Here is a 17,796-nt window from a genome sequence, read left to right on the forward strand (position 1 = left end):
GTAATCCCGTTTTTGAACAGAGTAAACGCTGTAATATATATATATATATATATATATATATATATATATATATATATATATATATATATATACTAACATTTCAGCCCGGCGTTGCCCGGGTATTTGGATGTGTATGTTAAGCAAAAAAAAAAAAAGTGGTAGTAGGAAGGCAGGCTCGAACCCGCACCGCAAAGGAGGAAAAGAACAGGAGTAAAACCTAACGTTTATGCTTTTACGATCACCGCCAAACCGGAAGCGACATTTTTAATAAAATTAAGGCTAGATAATCTAAAGGAGAGGATAACTTTCAAAAATATAGACGAAAAAAGTAACCCCCCCTTGTAGAAAAGTGCCTAGTTGAAGGGGAAGATATTAATGTTTTTAGCCAATGTTTCGATATTTGTCGTATGAAAGGTCGGACTTTAAAACGATACTAATCTTGATAAAATCCATCGCCTCTATTGAAAGTTTAAGGCAGACATGCAAACATACATACATACATACATACATTTATATATTGGTAAATAAAGATTTTGGACCCAAACTGATGCAAAAGCTTGCATATCTCTGAATACCCTTTATGTAAAATTTCAAATGTTTAGACCAGAAATTATCTGTGTAATTTGGAAGAGACGGCAGAGGTCAATTTCTTTTAACTTTGACCCCTATTATGACCTCTTAAAATTTATTGTTTTGGGTTCAAATCAAGTTATTAAGTTAGAACCATGTCCAAGGAATCTATATCTAAAATTTCAAGTGCGTAGACCCAAAATTGTCGGAGAAGTTTGGTAGAGTTCTCAAAGGTCAAATCGTTGAACTTTGACCCCTTAATCGCAAAATTTCTGGCCAAAAACCGATCACATCAATTTTGCCAAATCTCAGTATCCTGTATATCAAATTTCAAGTCTGTAGACTAAAAATTGATAGAGGTATAGAGATATTGGTAGGGGTAGGGAAATGTACACACACACACATGTTCACTTTTTATATATATATATATATATATATATATATATATATATATATAAAAGTGAACGTGTATATATATATATATATATATATATATATATATATATATATATAAAATATTTATACTTATTTAATGATGTTTTTTCAAAGGGCAAATCGAGTTTTCCGGGGACAGGTTTTCCATGGGCGAGTTTTCGTAAATTCATCTGAATACAACCATTTCTCCGGAAGATTTTTGTGTTACTACACGTTAACAAATAGGAAATAAATACAGAAAAGATAGAAACATTTATATATTTTTCGTACTAATTTTATCCATCCATCCATCCATACATACATACATACATACATACATACATACATACATACATACATACATACATACACACACATACACACACATATACATACATATAACTACTTCATTTACTCACATAAAATTAATATACGATACTATGACCACAAAAGTACATTCAACAATAAAAAACACTGTATAAAAACAACACTAGCGAATAAATACTGGGAACTCAAAGAAAGCGGACATTCGCCGGTAGTCGAATGGAAAATAATAAGGCAAGCTACCACGTGTAGGCATTTAGACGACCCACGTAGATTATGCCTTCATGAAAAATTTGCTTTCCTGTACTTTACAGAACCCCAAAATCTATTAAACTGTAGAAGAGAAATAGCAAATAACTGTATTCACAAAATAAAATTTACTCTAGGATAGCGATACAAAATAGTTTTAAAACTAACAAAAACAATAGAAAATAAACAAATAAATAAATTAAATAAACATGAATATACATAAACGATCACACATATATGTATGTATATATATATATATGTATATATATGTGCATATATGCATGTACACATATGTATATTTATATATAAACTAACAAAAAAAGAAGAAAATGTCTGCATTAAACCACTAACCTAGTTTTAAAACAGATCCTTTGTTCGATAAAATGCATGTCCATTTGCCTGATAGGAAGGGGCGCGGTGGATACTAGAAAGCTGATTGGCTAACTAAATCCTCAATAGAAGAGGACCATATAAAAACGATAAATAACCACAGAATTCGCGCATAAGCCAGAGGAATCCTAGAGTGGATGAAACGCCGAATATTCAGTGTAGCTTAATCGCCATATATATTTTATAAATTACAATATATATATATATATATATATATATATATATATATATATATATATATATATACATATACACTAAAAACAATAGACATGAATACAGCATGCAATATACGATACATATTCGAATATTCCATTAAAGTTCTTTACTTCTCAAACAATGAGTTAGTAAAAACGTTGGCAACAACCATCCCATCTCTCCAAAGTATATTATAGTATATTGTCTTGTGGTCGCTTAGTCTTACTGGATTTCAGGACGAGAATTCACTTAATCTGGTGGAATATCCAAATTCGTGCTGTTACTTGAGGTAACATCATTTGGAGAAGGTGCACCATTTATTGTATAAGAGTGTGGGTTAGCCATACCGAGGAAATCCTGTTTAGGCCTCGAATACTATATGATTTTGAATATTTTTGTCAGGGTTTACTTGTATGGAAAAGTATCCTCATGCCAGATTGTCCTGACAAACCTCTGTACAAACGTTAGACACTCGAGGATATTGTCTAATAAGCATTAATCTCTAGTGAACAAGAAAGTACGAACATGTTTGAATAATTTGCCGTTAGTTTTGAACGGAGCTAATCATGTACCTTGTTAGATCATTGTATAAATTATGGGTGATTTTCCAGAATAGTCAACAAAGCAAAAAAAAAAAAAAAAAAAAATGGGGGTAAAAAAAAATTTTTTTACCAAAGGCAGGATACCTAACTGGATAATTTTTTGTCTTTTAACTTATTTTAAAGTGTTTTTATGACACCGGCAAAAATGGCACCAGAAAAAATTAAACGGTGAAAATGGCACGTAAAAATGGCGCCGGTAAAAATGCCAAAAGTAAGTAAAAATGACACTTGGACAATGTGGAATGAAAACCGATCGAGAAATGTGGACTAAGCTCGCATTCCCCTAGTTTTACATAGGGCTAAGCTCCCCACAATTAAGTACTTATACACTTATGTTACCGCGCTGAAGTAAAACAATGTAACTTTATTATGAATTAATATCAATATAACTTTTGTACCATTTAAAAGAAGAAGGGCAAAATAAACTAGTAATAATTAACAAAAATATTTTTTCATCGTACGAAAATAATGAAATTGCGAGACAAAAATCATGTTTACATAACTGGCGCTTTAAAATAACGTTACGATGTAGTAAGCATTTCGAATTTAGGAAAACTCGTCCCGGGAAAACTCGTCTCGGGAAAACTCGTCTCGGGAAAACTCGTCTCCGGAAAACTCGTCTCCGGAAAACTCGTCTCGGGAAAACTCGTCCACTTTCGCTAGGTAGGAAAACTGGTCCCTTATTGAATAAATATCGATTGAAAACACATTTTATGATCGTTCTTGAAGGAGATATTGCTTTTTAAAATAGACTATAGCTCCCCCCCATAATATTTTAAAAAAAATATTTTTATTTGTTTAATGTTTTTTTTTTTTTTTTTAAATAAAATCGATTGCCCGTTTTCTACCTAACTGGCTAAGTTCTTAGTGGTTTCACTTATTTTAAAGCGTTTAATATGTTCATACAAAGTTAATTACAATTTTTTTGTTTCTTATTTTAACGATGTTTTTTGGAGTCATAAAAACAATAATAAAAAACAAAACCAAAAAATTAAAAACTGGGAGCGTTACTTTTTTGTTTTGGTTTTTTAATTATGATAGTTTTTTGTTGTTATGTTTTTGTTTTCTCTCATACCAAATGCACTCATGCGTTATTTAAAATCATAATTTTATCCATTATCAACATTTATTGTCGTCCTGTCAAATTTTGCAAAAATTAACTAATAAATTAAAAGCGAAATATTTTTTTGGCGCGATAGATGCCATGTGCTAACAATCTCTCGTTAACTAATTTTTAATTTTTTAAATTTTTACTTCAAAATTCTAAAATCAATCATTCAGAGAAAAAGTAATCACTAAATAAATTTATTAATCAATTTTATTGAAAACTCCGCTATATATATTTAAATCTATCGAAATTTCTATTTATTATAAAACATAAGAGTTCAAATAAGTAAAAAAAAAAATTTATTTTGTAAAAGTTTAAATACACGTATTGATCAAAAACTTACCTTGAAATTGCAATTAAAAAATGCTATAAATTTAATATAATTATGGTTTTTATTTAAATAGCGTTTTTTCTAATACATATAATACATCTAATATACTATAATCAGTTGAATTGCCAAGAAAAAGAAACTTCCTAAAAATTAATTAATTTATAAAAGATTAAAACGATTAAAATTCCATTATTTCAAAATGTTCCGTTACAATATAGATTTTTAATTAATTGTGTTTAAATTTCTTTTTAAATATTAAGTTTTAAATTAAATCCGATTTAAAAATATTATTGCACAAATATTAGACATTTTATATACTCCTCATATTTTGTTTGTCTATTTTTACCGGACAAAAGTATGGAAGCCGATGGTTACCCAAATAAACACTTGTAAAACCGTATTTGATCTTTAATATACAACTATTTATAATATTATTAATCATTAAACTATGTAAATCTTAAAACCTGACAAAATTATAACAAAGATTAATTACTAATTTCAGTTTGAAGAAGATAAACAAAGGTTTTAAAAAATCATTAGGTCACTTCTGCTTTTCCATAGTTCGTACAGTTAACACAAGTCTGACGTCACGGAATCATGCTTTCCTTTTTTTTCAGTTTGTTTTGGCAGTCCCTAGAAAACATATTTTATAACGTACTTTTATGTGTACTAATGCCGTTTCCTTTTAGAAATTTACTTTAGGCTTTAATCGTTCGAATACAATAAAAAAGTAGTCGGAAACCTATAAACAATTACGATAAACCGGCTTTAAAACTGTGCCCCCTTTTCCTTTTTTTTCGCCATTATTGCTTTACCTATTATTTGTTAGAGATTTGTTTTTTGACAACTTCTTCGTACCTCTATTTATAATATCAATTCTCAACATTTATTTTCCTTGTATAAATTTGAAAAATACGGCTTCTGGTATAAAAATCAGTAACGGCCATTAATCGGTGTTTATCGAAAACAGTTCCTCGTGATTTTTGTACACTGAGAGTCCGCTTTTTTATCCCCCCCTCGTTTAAACAGGTTGGAATCAGTAATACAGTCGAATAAAAAGAACACACACACACAATACGAACTTGGGCGTACAAATCCGTTGCCTAAACTTTGACCTCTGCTTCAACTCATGTTGAAATCAACTTCTTATTTTTATTTATGACCCTTTTCCAACCAGGTGTCAGTAGGTATTATTGTAGACATCAAGGCTCCATCCATGATTTGAAAGCCTCTCTTTCAAGAAAAGCCGTCCAGGCTTTGTTTGTAAGGGTGTCTTTGTATGTGTGTGTGTCGTTGTATACACACATACAGGTTTAATTGCACACACATACATGTACATCTATATAAATATTTATGGAAAGACAAATAAACGAATACACATGGATCAAAATATAGCTAGTAAATATAATTTAGCCGAAGAATTCATCCATGCTGAGTGTTTAGAGAGAGAGAGAGAGAGAGAGAGAGAGAGAGAGAGAGAGAGAGAGAGAGAGAGAGAGAGAGAGAGAGAGGCAATATAATACCTTTTGTTTAAATTAACTTTAGAAAAACTTCCTTGGCCTTCGGGACAAGATCACAGTGTAGTATCTGTTCTAATGCTACATTTGATCTTTTCTGTTCAGGGTCAGTGGAAGAGAATCCTTCGTGACTGAGGCACTTTTTATTTTTGTTCCTATCCAGAGTGCCCCTTTTTGGGGAGTTGGCTTTTCCCCATATTAAAAACCGACCTCGTGGGGAGGCAAGTAAATAGGAACTTTAGGAAAATCCGAAAATTTCCACTTGACACTATTTCAAAACAATTTATTCAATGAAATCGGATATAAAATTATAAGTAAAATTAAGTATCCTATATCTTCACAAGGCCACATTTCACTCAGGCAGAGAATATTGTTTCTATTTACTTGCCTCCCCACGAGGGAAGAGTTAGACACAAGGCGGTTTTTAATAAGGGGAAATTCATCTCCCTATAAAGGGGCACTTTGGATAGGAACACAAATAAAAATTGTCTCAGTCTAGCAGGTTTTCTCCTCCACTGACTAAGGACAAAAAATGTGAAGTGTAGTATCAGAACAGATACTACATTTTGTTCTTATTTATATAGTTTATTGCATGAAATTTACAAATTGAGTTACAACACAAAAATGAAAAATAACATACAAGAAACTTAGGCATGAAGTGCGTGGAAGAGGAGGAGGGGTGTAGGGTCTTTCTAAATGATCTCTAGAACTTTGAAGAATACTAGGTACGTTCAAAATGAATGCCGATGCTCCAAAGGAATAATAGTCGGTTAAAAGTTTACAAACATACTTTTCGTGCGTTTTTGTGGCAAAAGTACCAATAACTCTACAAAAACCACTCCACCGACAAGTACCCTCTCTATGGAGAGGATTGCCAAGTCTGTAAGCCTTGTCTGAATCATCGTTGATCGAAAGTAGTTCTTTATGAGCTTCAGTTTCGAAAAAACGCATCACAGCTAGCAACGCTAATAATTCGGGTAAGGAAAATGCGGAGTAAGATCACCATATTAGGGGCAGAATTAAGGTGTTATCTCTGTATGAAGTTCAAAGGTTCAAGAGGCCCATTGATTTTGTCTTTTCCTGAAGTTTTCACAAAATACTTTAATCGCTTCCTTTCGGCAAAGAATTCATCTTTTTCTATATTTTTGTTAACTTCACGAAGCTGACAATCATAATTATCATTAAGCAAATTTGACAGTGTAAGAAAAGCGTATTTACTTGCAAGATCGTGACTTGTTGAAATCTGCAAGATATTTCTTCAGTCCACCTGTCTATGACAGACAGTATTCCCCGTCTCAACTCAGTATCAAACCCCAGTGCTGAATCAGTCAATCGTTCACCATTCGTTGCTTTTTGTTAATACGATGCTCCATGCTTATCCCCATTTCAGAGCAGAGTCTTTTTGACTCGTCTATTGCAGTACCCAGCATCTTTTCTCTATTCTGTAGAAGGCAATCTCTCAACGCTGACAGAACTTTGTTGCAGATCCAACACTTTTGTTTGAAGATTCTTCTGGGCATCATTGATTTCTGGGATAATAGTTTTCCAAAGGCTCAAAAATGAAAGAAACGGAAACGAAAATAAGAATTAAAGATCTTGTGGTTGTATTTTCTCCTTCTTCTGTGAGCTGTTTCAGTGCAATGACGACTTGCAATAATTTTTTATCACAACATTTACAGCGTCTGTTCGACTACTCCATAACCAATCCAGTGTGCAAAAAATGTAATAAAGTGAACCGCTACAGAGGCTGCACATACACAAATCAAATTTAGTGAATGGTTTGTGCATTATACAAATAGAGTTTTTGGGTTGATTTTGGAGATGCGTTTTCTGCACACTCGATCGGTGGCCTGCTATAACAGCGGCATGATCAAATACAAGCAAGCTGAATCCCATCGTTCTCCAGTTCTCTCAAATTCAGTTCAGAAATTTACCTTAAAGATTGTCTCGATGAAGCAGAGAAACTACTCTCCGACCTTCACCTCATTTTCGTCAATTTTTAGGTAGTTCAATACCTCATTCATTTGATCTTTGTTAGATACATAAGGAGTGCTATAATAAATTAGGAAAATAAATTAGGAAAATACTTGCTGATCGATGATAGTCATGTCTTGCGAAAATGCTCACAAATTCATTTTGAATTTCTGGTGACAGATAAGAAGTAGCGATTTTTTCCCAGGTTAACTTTCACCAAATTTTCACGGAGCTTGGCCAATAAATTTACCAATTGTAAAAAATTGCCTTTGTTTTCTTGACCTCTTTCATCATCATGAATGTCTTCCAAGTGACCTCGCAGTGCCAGATTGGCAAGAAACTTGATGATGTCCAGCAATCTAGCTAGGATTTCCCGCTACTTCTTAGTTTCCTTCTCAATAAGATTTTGCTTTACTTAGCTCCTTCCAGTTAAGGAACGTCTGAACTTGATTCGTGTTTCTATACATTTGGATTTAATTTCCACCAATTCATAAACCCATATCAGCAGAAAAACTCTACAGTCCAGTTGAAAACAGTCTGCAGCAGTAGCAAAATAAGGCTTCTCTGGAAGCCTTACGTTCCTGTTCGTGCTACTTCTCTGAATTCATGATCGAGGTGCTGCACAGCAGCAGATCCCTGCCGGACAAACATAGCGCAAATTTCACGGTTAATCGCAACAGGCCATAGACCAACATCTAACTTTCCAATTCAACTTTTGATTGACTGTAACTAAATACTTTTCAAAGTATTTCCTTATTTAACAAAGTATTATAAAAAATACAAGGAATGGGCAATCTTGACTAAAGTCGTATGCAAGATGGCGGCCGCGAACGGATGTAAAGAACGACAAGGAACGCACATTTTAGGGAAGCAAAATTAGCGAGTCGACTGTACAGCCTAGTAAGTAAAAAAACAAACAAAAAAACAACAGCAACTCGTCTGCTGATATCAACAACGAATAATAAGCGTGTTTTAATTTTTGACTACTCTATACTTGTTTTGAATATGTTAATAATGAAATGAAATAACTAATAAATATTTTTGTGTCAACTAGACTGTAGTTTCACATAACATTTTAAATAAAAGATACCGTAAAAATTGAATTTCATCATCCTTTCTCTGCATAATTACCAAAAAAAAAAAAAAATGAAATGAAAAATTTAAGAAAATTTTTCGTTTTTTTTTTTTAAATGGACGAAACAATAAATAAACGAAAAACAAATGTTACCAAAAGCAAGCAAAGTTACTCTTTTTTACCTAACTATATAAGATTTAAGATTTTAAAAAAAATGTATTTATTTTTTTCTATTTCTCTATTTTTACCCTCTCAAAATGCCGCTCGTTGCACTCTCCTTGTTACGCCACCGCAGCTTGCGACTCAACTTCCCACATAGTCTTTTTTTGGACATGATCCCAATTAGTAACCCCTCCCGTTATAATGTGCCTTGTTAGAGTGAAAAATAAAGAATAAATGAATAATTTTTATCAAGTTGAAACGTGATGGCAAAATGTTAAAAGATACTCTTGATGTCTAATTTTTTTAATGGCCGATATAAATAAATCAATAAAGATTTGCGGGAAATACATGTGTTCATATTATACTACATGGAAGGACTGCAAATAAATAGGTTTAAAAAGAAAAATATTTTTTCTTTTTGTATGTAAAACCAAAATCTATCGCAATACTAATGTATTTATTCCCATTATTATTTCGTTCGATTTCTTTATATCAGTGTTATGGCTTGCAATAAGCCACAAAGAAAACAGAACAACGGAATAGAGTTTACACAATGTATTACTGGAACAACAACGTAAAAAGGTTACAACTGAAAAGAGTAATAAACGTGACCGAGCAGGCGAGGGTCCTCTGGTGTTTAATCCACACCTGGGATCAAAAGGTCTATGGTTTATATAATGGATAGAACAGTCCATTTGGAGGGGGATTCCCCAACAACACCCCCCTCCCAAGCTGATTTCCGCGGTTGTGAAAATCAGTATTTCTTCCTTTTGGGGCAGACCACCAAGGGGTCTGTGCGCTTCCTCTTTCTACCGGAGCGTCTCGGTTTTGACATCCCTTTCGGAAGATCTATGTCAAAACAGTCATACACAGTTTCAATCGCCTCACTGCCGTCCTTAGGTGGATCTTCTTGATCCTCGTAGAAGCGTTCTTATGTTGGAACTTTGGGCCCTGAATGATGTATGTAACATGGCCGATTCTTCGTAAGATCGTGCCCTGTCCCAAAAAGAAACGTTATTTCTAAAATGTCTAAAATACACGTTATCTCCTCTGTTAAACCGTTTCGTTGGCATTGTAGAGGTTCTGTTGTGTACTATGTGTTTGGGTAGCAGTTTATTAAATACGGATTTTATTTTCCGTCCAAACATGATTTCTGCTGGGGATACCGCATATGGTTTGTTCGGATTTCTCGTGATTCTGTAAACCTGCAGAAATTGCTGAAGGGCCTTTTCTGTCGGTGTTCCAGACACCTTTTTAATGCCCTTTTAAGCGTATCGACTAAGCGTTCGGCCTGGTCGTTGCTTCTGGCGTGGTATTGGGGTGTCGTAATATGCTTGACTTGATACGTCTTGCAGAATTCTCTGAATTCTGTCGAGGTGAACTGTGTAGCGTTGTCGCTAACCGAACAGTCTACAACCCCAAACCGTGCAAACAATTCCATTAAAACATTTGTCGTTGTTGCCGTGGTCGTTTTTATTTTTCATCTTAGTACCTCTGGCCATTTACAGTAAGATTCAACTACTATCAGGTAGTAAAAATCCTCCACAGGTCCCGCATAATCGATGTGGATCCTCGACCATGGTTGTTTAGTCTTAGGCCAAGGTTTATATGTTCTCGGTGATGCTTTTGCAGCTAAAGCACAGCCTTTGCATCTGTTCACCATGTCGGTAATATCTTGGTCGATAGCTGACCAATAAACAAAACTTCTCATTAGGATTTTCATTCTGTTTATTCCTGGATGCCCCATGTGAAAATCCTTGAGAATTCTTTTTTGAGGAGTTTGAGGGATGACAACCCTTTCACCGTATAACTGTATTTCGTCGCAACCAGAAAAAATGTCTGAACTGGTGTCATCCAGTGCCAATTTCTGCTTCGTGGTTTGAATTAAATTGTCATTTAAGGATTCTGACTTAATTTCCTGAAGTGTGACCGGCAGTCCGCAGATAATATTGTTTATCATGGTTTTTACATCACGTAGTACCGCGATTACTGAATCTTCAAGAGGTTCCATTTTGACAGGAACCAGTCTCGATAGACCGTCTTCATGTGCTAGTTGTTTTGAGGGGAGAAATTGAATTGTAAAATTATAGTTCAGCAGAATAGTTCCCATTCTTAATAGTCGGTTCGCAGTGAATGTTGGAAGTTCTTTTTTTGATCCAAAAATGGATATCAACGGCTTATGGTCGGTTTGTAGAAAAAATGTCTTCCGTACAAGAACCAGTGGAATTTTGAAACTGCAAATATAATTTCTAGGGCCTCTTTCTCGATCTGAGAATAATTCTTTTCCGCTGGCAAGAGAGTCCATGATGCGAAAGCAATAGAGTGCCGGATGACTCGAAAATTCATTCGTTTCATACTTTCATCGAAATGTGAAATATTAGCGGAACCCGTGAATATTTCATGGTTCAGCTTTTCCAAACATTGTGAACATGCATTGCCATGCACGTTATATTCAGCAACATCTCGGATGTTGCTTGAAGTATATTCAGTCATGGAGGGGGGTATCTAGAGATAGCTGAACTTGATCGCGAAGTGTTACTTTATCAGATGCTAGGATATAATCTATCCTATATATGGCATAATTACGTTGACACACCAGTTCCCGTCAGATAACCGAAGTTAAGCAACGTTAAGCCTGGTCATTACTAAAATGGGTGACCATTTGGGAATTCCAGGTGCTGTATGCGCTCTTCACTTATCTCGGCATTGTTGCCACAGTCTTGGACCTCTCTTTGCCACTGGATTCAAACAGTGCTGATTCAGGAGAGGTGTTGTTGGGGATTGCACAATCCTTGTCTCGCAATTACACGCGCAGCTATCTTTATAGGGGTGTCCATTGCCTCTTGAGACTGAACGGAGTAATCGAAGGAGATAACCTCTGGTCTATTAATAACAGTTGGAATAAAAGTTTTATACCTGTTCAGAACCATTTTCCAAAAATCATGGAAACTAAGCTTCTGTTCAGCAACTCTAGTTTTGAACGTTCTGCGCCTTCTGTAAGCCTAATACGTTTTTTAAGTCTCGGGGAGTCCATTTTGTTGAAATCATTTGGAATAGTGGTTTCTGTTAACAATAGCGGCGACACATTCAGGAGTCACCATCTGCGGTCATGTGCACTCTCTTAAAAAGGGTATAAAATTCTCAATGCCAGCGATTAACCGATCAGATACACCGGAGTCGACACAGTTCACATTATTTCTGAAACTGGAATTCAGAGGATTTTTTTAGGGAAGAAATACATAAAACTGTTCCATTTAGCCATTTTATTATCGATACCCTTTGCAATGGAATGGATATCCGAGATCTTCCTAAATTTGGATTTGATCTTAATTGTGACAAATGAGTGAGCGGAAGATCTCAGGAGAGATAGAATAATGGATGTGCACTGCTGTGGACAAATTGTCAGGAAAAGATCAATAATGCTTGTAAGATTTGCGGTACTTATTCAACTAAGGGCACGGTGGAAAATCGCAGTTGCAAATCAATTAACAGGAAAATTATTCGATATACTTACGTATCAAGCAAAACTAGGTATCTACACCAAAAATTAAGACATATTATATAATAAAATTAAAAAAATATATATAAATCAGTTTTATCACATTGATAAGAGTGGAAATACTCGTAAAGCAGCGGGAGATAACTCAGTCTGTCATTTAACCAAGTAAGAATTTTTGTCGGATCGGCAAAATACAATAAAACCGATTCTTCTATCTAATTAAAATTCTACTCGGCATTATTTCCTAATATTTTGTGTAGATAGCAATTTTTGTTCTATACATGTAGATGAAATGTTTTTTATTTGGAAATGCGATTTTTGATCCATTAGAATCGGCTACACGAGTGTTTTTTTTCTTTTTACATAATCTGTGTCAGCTTATAAGTAATAGCTCACTCGCGACAAAACATTCCTTCATCGTCAGCACTATTCCACATTGTAAACATTAATTTCGCCATAAACATAAAGACTAGCAAAAGAGTCACTAAACCAGTTTAAAAAAAATATGGGCAGTTTTTAGAGGTTCCTTCAATGACAGTAACTATATCGTTGTGGAGACGATAAATAGCAATCAAGGCAACTTCGTGTCGGCATTTCTTTGTAGACTACGTACATACACGGAATATGCCATCAGAATGCAAGTTTCAATGAAAGCGCGAAAGTCATTAAACAAAAATAAATAAATAAATAAATAAATATGTCTTTCAATACGATATGTTAACGTGAGATTTCCCTTCCCCGTGTTAAGCACTAAATAAATATCCATTCTTAACACAAGAAGAGGAGAGGTATGCTGCGCTTTGAAATGATCGTTTGGCTGTCTTCGTTTCAATACCTTCCAGTTGCTTAAATAACCTGCAAGAAGTTACCAACGCGAAATTACCGGAAATTGGCTCGTAAAGCTAATAATTACCTTTAATGTAAACGAGGTATTTTGAGTAAGTAGTGAAAAGACATCAAAATTTTGTATCTTCGTTAAAGGCCAAATGAAAACTCTGAACAAGGCACACATGAAAACTCTCTGAAATAGGCACACATGGAAACTCTCTGAACTAGGCACACATGGAAACTCTCTGAGGTAGGCACACATGGAAACTTTGAACTATGTACACATGGAAACTGTCTGAACTAGGCACACATGGAAACTGTCTGAATTAGGCACATGAAAACTCTCTGAACTAGGCGCACATTAAAACTCTCTGAACTAGGCACACATGGAAACTCTCTGAACTAGGCGCACATGGAAACTCTCTGAACTAGGCACACACGTAAACTCTGAACTACGCACACATGGAAACTGTCTGAACTAGGCACACATAGAAACTGTCTGAACTAGTACACATGGAAACTCTATGAGCTAGGCACACATGGAAACTCTATGAACTAGGCGCACATGAAAATTCTCGTAACTAGGCACACATGGAAACTCTCTGAACTAGGCACATATGGAAACTCTCTGAACTAGGCACACATGAAATCTCTCTGAACTAGACATACATGGAAACTTTGAACTATGTACCCATGGAAACTCTCTGAACTAGGCACACATGGAAACTGTCTGAACTAGGCGCACATGAAAACTCTCTGAACTGGGCACACATGGAAACTCTCTGAAATAGGCACACATGAAATCTCTCTGAACTAGGCACACATGGAAACTCTATGAACTAGGCGCACATGGAAACTGGCTGAACTAGCCACACATGGAAACTGTCTGAACTAGGCACACATGAACACTCTCTGAACTAGGCACGCATGGAAACTCTCTGAACTAGGCACACATAGAAACTCTCTGAACTAGGCACAGATGGAAACTCTCTGAACTAGGCACACATGTAAACTCTGAACTAGGCACACATGGAATCACTCTGAACTAGGCACACATGGAATCACTCTGAACTAAGCACACATGAAAACTCTCAAGTAGGCACACATGAAAACTCTGAACTAGGCACACATGGAAACTTTGAACTAGGCACACATGGAAACTCTCTGAACTAGGCGCACATTGAAACTCACTGAACTAGGCACACATGGAAACTGTCTGAACTAGTGTTATATTAAAAAAAAAAACGAAAAGCGGTTAAAGTTTAAATTTGAAAAGCAAGGTCAAGGACAAGAAGCGCAAAACTCTCTCTATATTAAAACAAAAAAATGAAAGTAAATAAATTAAAAATAGGAAATTAAAAATTTTTTAACTTTAAAAAAAATTTTTTTTTTAACTTTCAATTTTCTATTTTTAATTTATTTACTTTAATTTTTTTTGTTTTAATATAACAGACGCTCCATTTCATAAACTTAGCAATTTATTTGTTCTTCTGACCAGTTTTCTTAATTTAATTCTGGGACTTTCACGTGCATATCTAAGCTGACCTAATTATTAACGCTAACTTTTGCGCTTTTTGTCTGAGTCAGTTTGACCTTGCTTTCCAAATTTAAACTTTCACCGCTTTTGTTTTTTTTTTTTAATTAAAAAAAACTTTTTTTTAAACCTTAATTTACTTGATTCCTTCAGCCTTGACAGACGTGTTTTAAATATTCTCTTCAGTGCTTTTTCTTTTAATGATTTGGAATTCATTCCATTTGCGCTTTTTTCCAAGGAACTCTGCCTTTTGGATCATTTTGGACCATTTGGAATTTACCCACTGGATTGGAAATTTTAAATTCGACCGTTTTGGATTTTACCATTCTTGGATTTTTTACCCTTCACCGGACTATCCATTCATGTGAAATCTTTTTATCATTTTTCTTTTACCTCCTATTCCCCTTATCTCACCCTTTTTTTTAACCAAGTAAGATCTGTGACTTACTTGTAGTTTCATTAAATACTTTTCTATGCAAAATCCGATCCTGAATTTTGCTAATTCCTGCCCTCTGATGAGAAGGAGAGTATTTCTTCGAAACTCCGCGGATTAAGGACTATTCACTTATCTTGTGCTTCCTTTTTTAAAATTAAATATGTCTTTAACTCTTTTTCAAGATGTCTTTTAACATGTTTTATTTATCATTTGTTCATATATATATATATATATATATATATATATATATATATATATATATGTATATATATATATATATATAGTCATCCACATACAGTACTGTTTCGCTGTTTCACATATATATAACGCCCCGCAAAAGATTACAATACACATTTGAAACTGGTTAATCGCAGGCAGACTACTATTTATTATAAATTTGTATATCACTAATGGTGATTTCGTATGTGTCTGTCTGGAGCCGATACTCAACTTCTGTTTTTATACATTGTACGGAATAGTCATGTTAATAAACTGGTTTCCTTAGACGTACGCACATCTTTTAATATTAGTACGTAGTCTGTTTTCCAGTCACTAACTAAAGGGAAGTAACTGATAGTTTTTATTTAGTTATTTCCCTTACATAGACGTTGTGGTAGGTGCCTGTTTCCCAGCCACTAATTAAGGCGAAGTAACTCTGATGTTTTCACATAGTTTTTTTTTTACTCGTAATGAATACACAAACATTTGCCACGTACCTAATATATTATATTAAAATCGGACTAGAAGTTTGCTTTAGCTGGATTTGGGAAACAGTGTGTGCGATTTCTCATTATTTGGCATCGACAGTAATGGCGCATTAGGTGTGTCAGAAATTTTGCGAAAAAAGTGAATAATTCAACCCCATCTTTCCAAGCTTATAACTCCTCGAAAAATGTAATTCAAGCCCTAATTATTTTCAATTAAAGGAGCAAGGACCAAGGACCAAGGTTTCATTAAAAAAAAAAAACAGCGTTTTTTTTTTAAAAAAAAGGTTTTAAACTTCGAACTTTACAGGTAAATTTCTAAAAAACCGTTCTTTTTTTTGTTTTAAATTTTAATATATTATTTATTGACCTTTTCTCTTCAATTTGTGATATATAAGACTTTGGTACATAAATTAATTATTTACTTTTTAATAGACATTTCAAAATGGGGGGGCGTGAATTATTCGACCCCCTGTCTTTTCAAGCTTATAACTCATCGAAAAATGTAATTCAAGCTCTATTTTTTTTTCAATTAAAGGAGCTAGGATTAAGGTTCCATTAAAAAAAAGAAAAAAAAAAACAAATAACGTGGTTAAAAAAAGGTTTTAAACTTCAAACTTTACAGGTAAAATTAAAAAAAACACTACGTTTTTGTTTTTGTTTTAAATTTGAATATATTATTTATTGACCTTTTCTCTTCAATTTGTGAGTAAATTAATTATTTACTTTTCGGTGAGTAAATTAATTATTTACTTTTTAATAGAAACTTGAAAATGGGGGGGGGGCGTGAATTAAAAAAAAAACGTTTGTCTAAAATATTGCATTCAGTTTATTGGAAAGAACACAAAATTTCACATTGACCCTGAAAATATCGTAAAAATAGAATCAATAGAAAAATTTTGATAGATTTTTAAAGTTTAAAAATTGAAAAATATTGAGTTCGGAAAATTCATTACTGTTTATTAAAAAAAAATATTTCTATAACTTTTAAAGCAACTTTAATAGTTTATTTTGGAAGTATAATCCATAAAGAAAATAAATAACCCACGTTTAACAGAAATTACGAGATTTTTATATTTTATTCGCAGTTTCGTGTTAGGGGTGTCAAAAATTCTTACAAAAATTCTGATACACCTAATGGCGCATATCTACAATTTACTAATTTTTTTGACAACATAAACTGAACGATTCCAAATCTCGGTTTATATGAGCAAATGTAAAGTAGAAAATAGAAAGGTGATATTAATGTCCGTTTAAAAAATTGCATTGAATGCAGAAAACAAAATCATATAAATCAGCCTGCTTTTTTTTTTCGTTTGACTGATTGTTTTGTTTTGTCGAAAGAAGTCCCTATGGAACAATAAAAGCATTTGAGCTGACGGAAGATGCGCACAAAATGTAAAAAGAAATTCTGATATTCTCGTAACGATGGATCAAGGAAGATAATTCTTGCAAAACGAAATATTTTTTGGCTTTCTTTTATGTATTACAGCTTAAGACGTTTTTCCATTTCTATTTTATTAATATACAACGTGTGATAATCGTATCCTCCTTAACCGCTAACTAATAGTGATAACATAGATTTGGTGACTAAAGTGAAACGTCCAGGAGGTGGTGGTGACTATGTTGTTAACAAAATGGATTGGCAACCTGTCTGTGCTAAGTTCGAGTTCAGTTTGTTCTACAGAAATAGGTTCACTTAGAGACGTTGGCAACATTCAGTGGTCCCTCCCGTAAGTGCGGGAGATCCTAGAAAGAATTCTTAATAGAAAGATACCGGAGAAACTACTGCCAACAAAATCACCATAGATGCTGTTCAACAACAACAACAACAACAACAACAACAACAACAACAACAACAACAACAACAACAACAACAACAAC

At 33.9% G+C, this 17,796-nt stretch overlaps 1 pseudogene; it reads left to right on the forward strand.

Annotated features, from left to right (window-relative positions):
* The first annotated feature begins 11,480 nt into the window (after positions 1–11,480).
* LOC145288501 (5S ribosomal RNA) lies at positions 11,481–11,598 on the forward strand (annotated as a pseudogene).
* The last annotated feature ends 6,198 nt before the right edge of the window (positions 11,599–17,796 follow it).

Source organism: Euprymna scolopes, chromosome 11, assembly GCF_053919585.1.
Source record: "Euprymna scolopes isolate OS-2025 chromosome 11, ASM5391958v1, whole genome shotgun sequence".
Lineage (NCBI taxonomy): Eukaryota > Metazoa > Mollusca > Cephalopoda > Sepiida > Sepiolidae > Euprymna > Euprymna scolopes.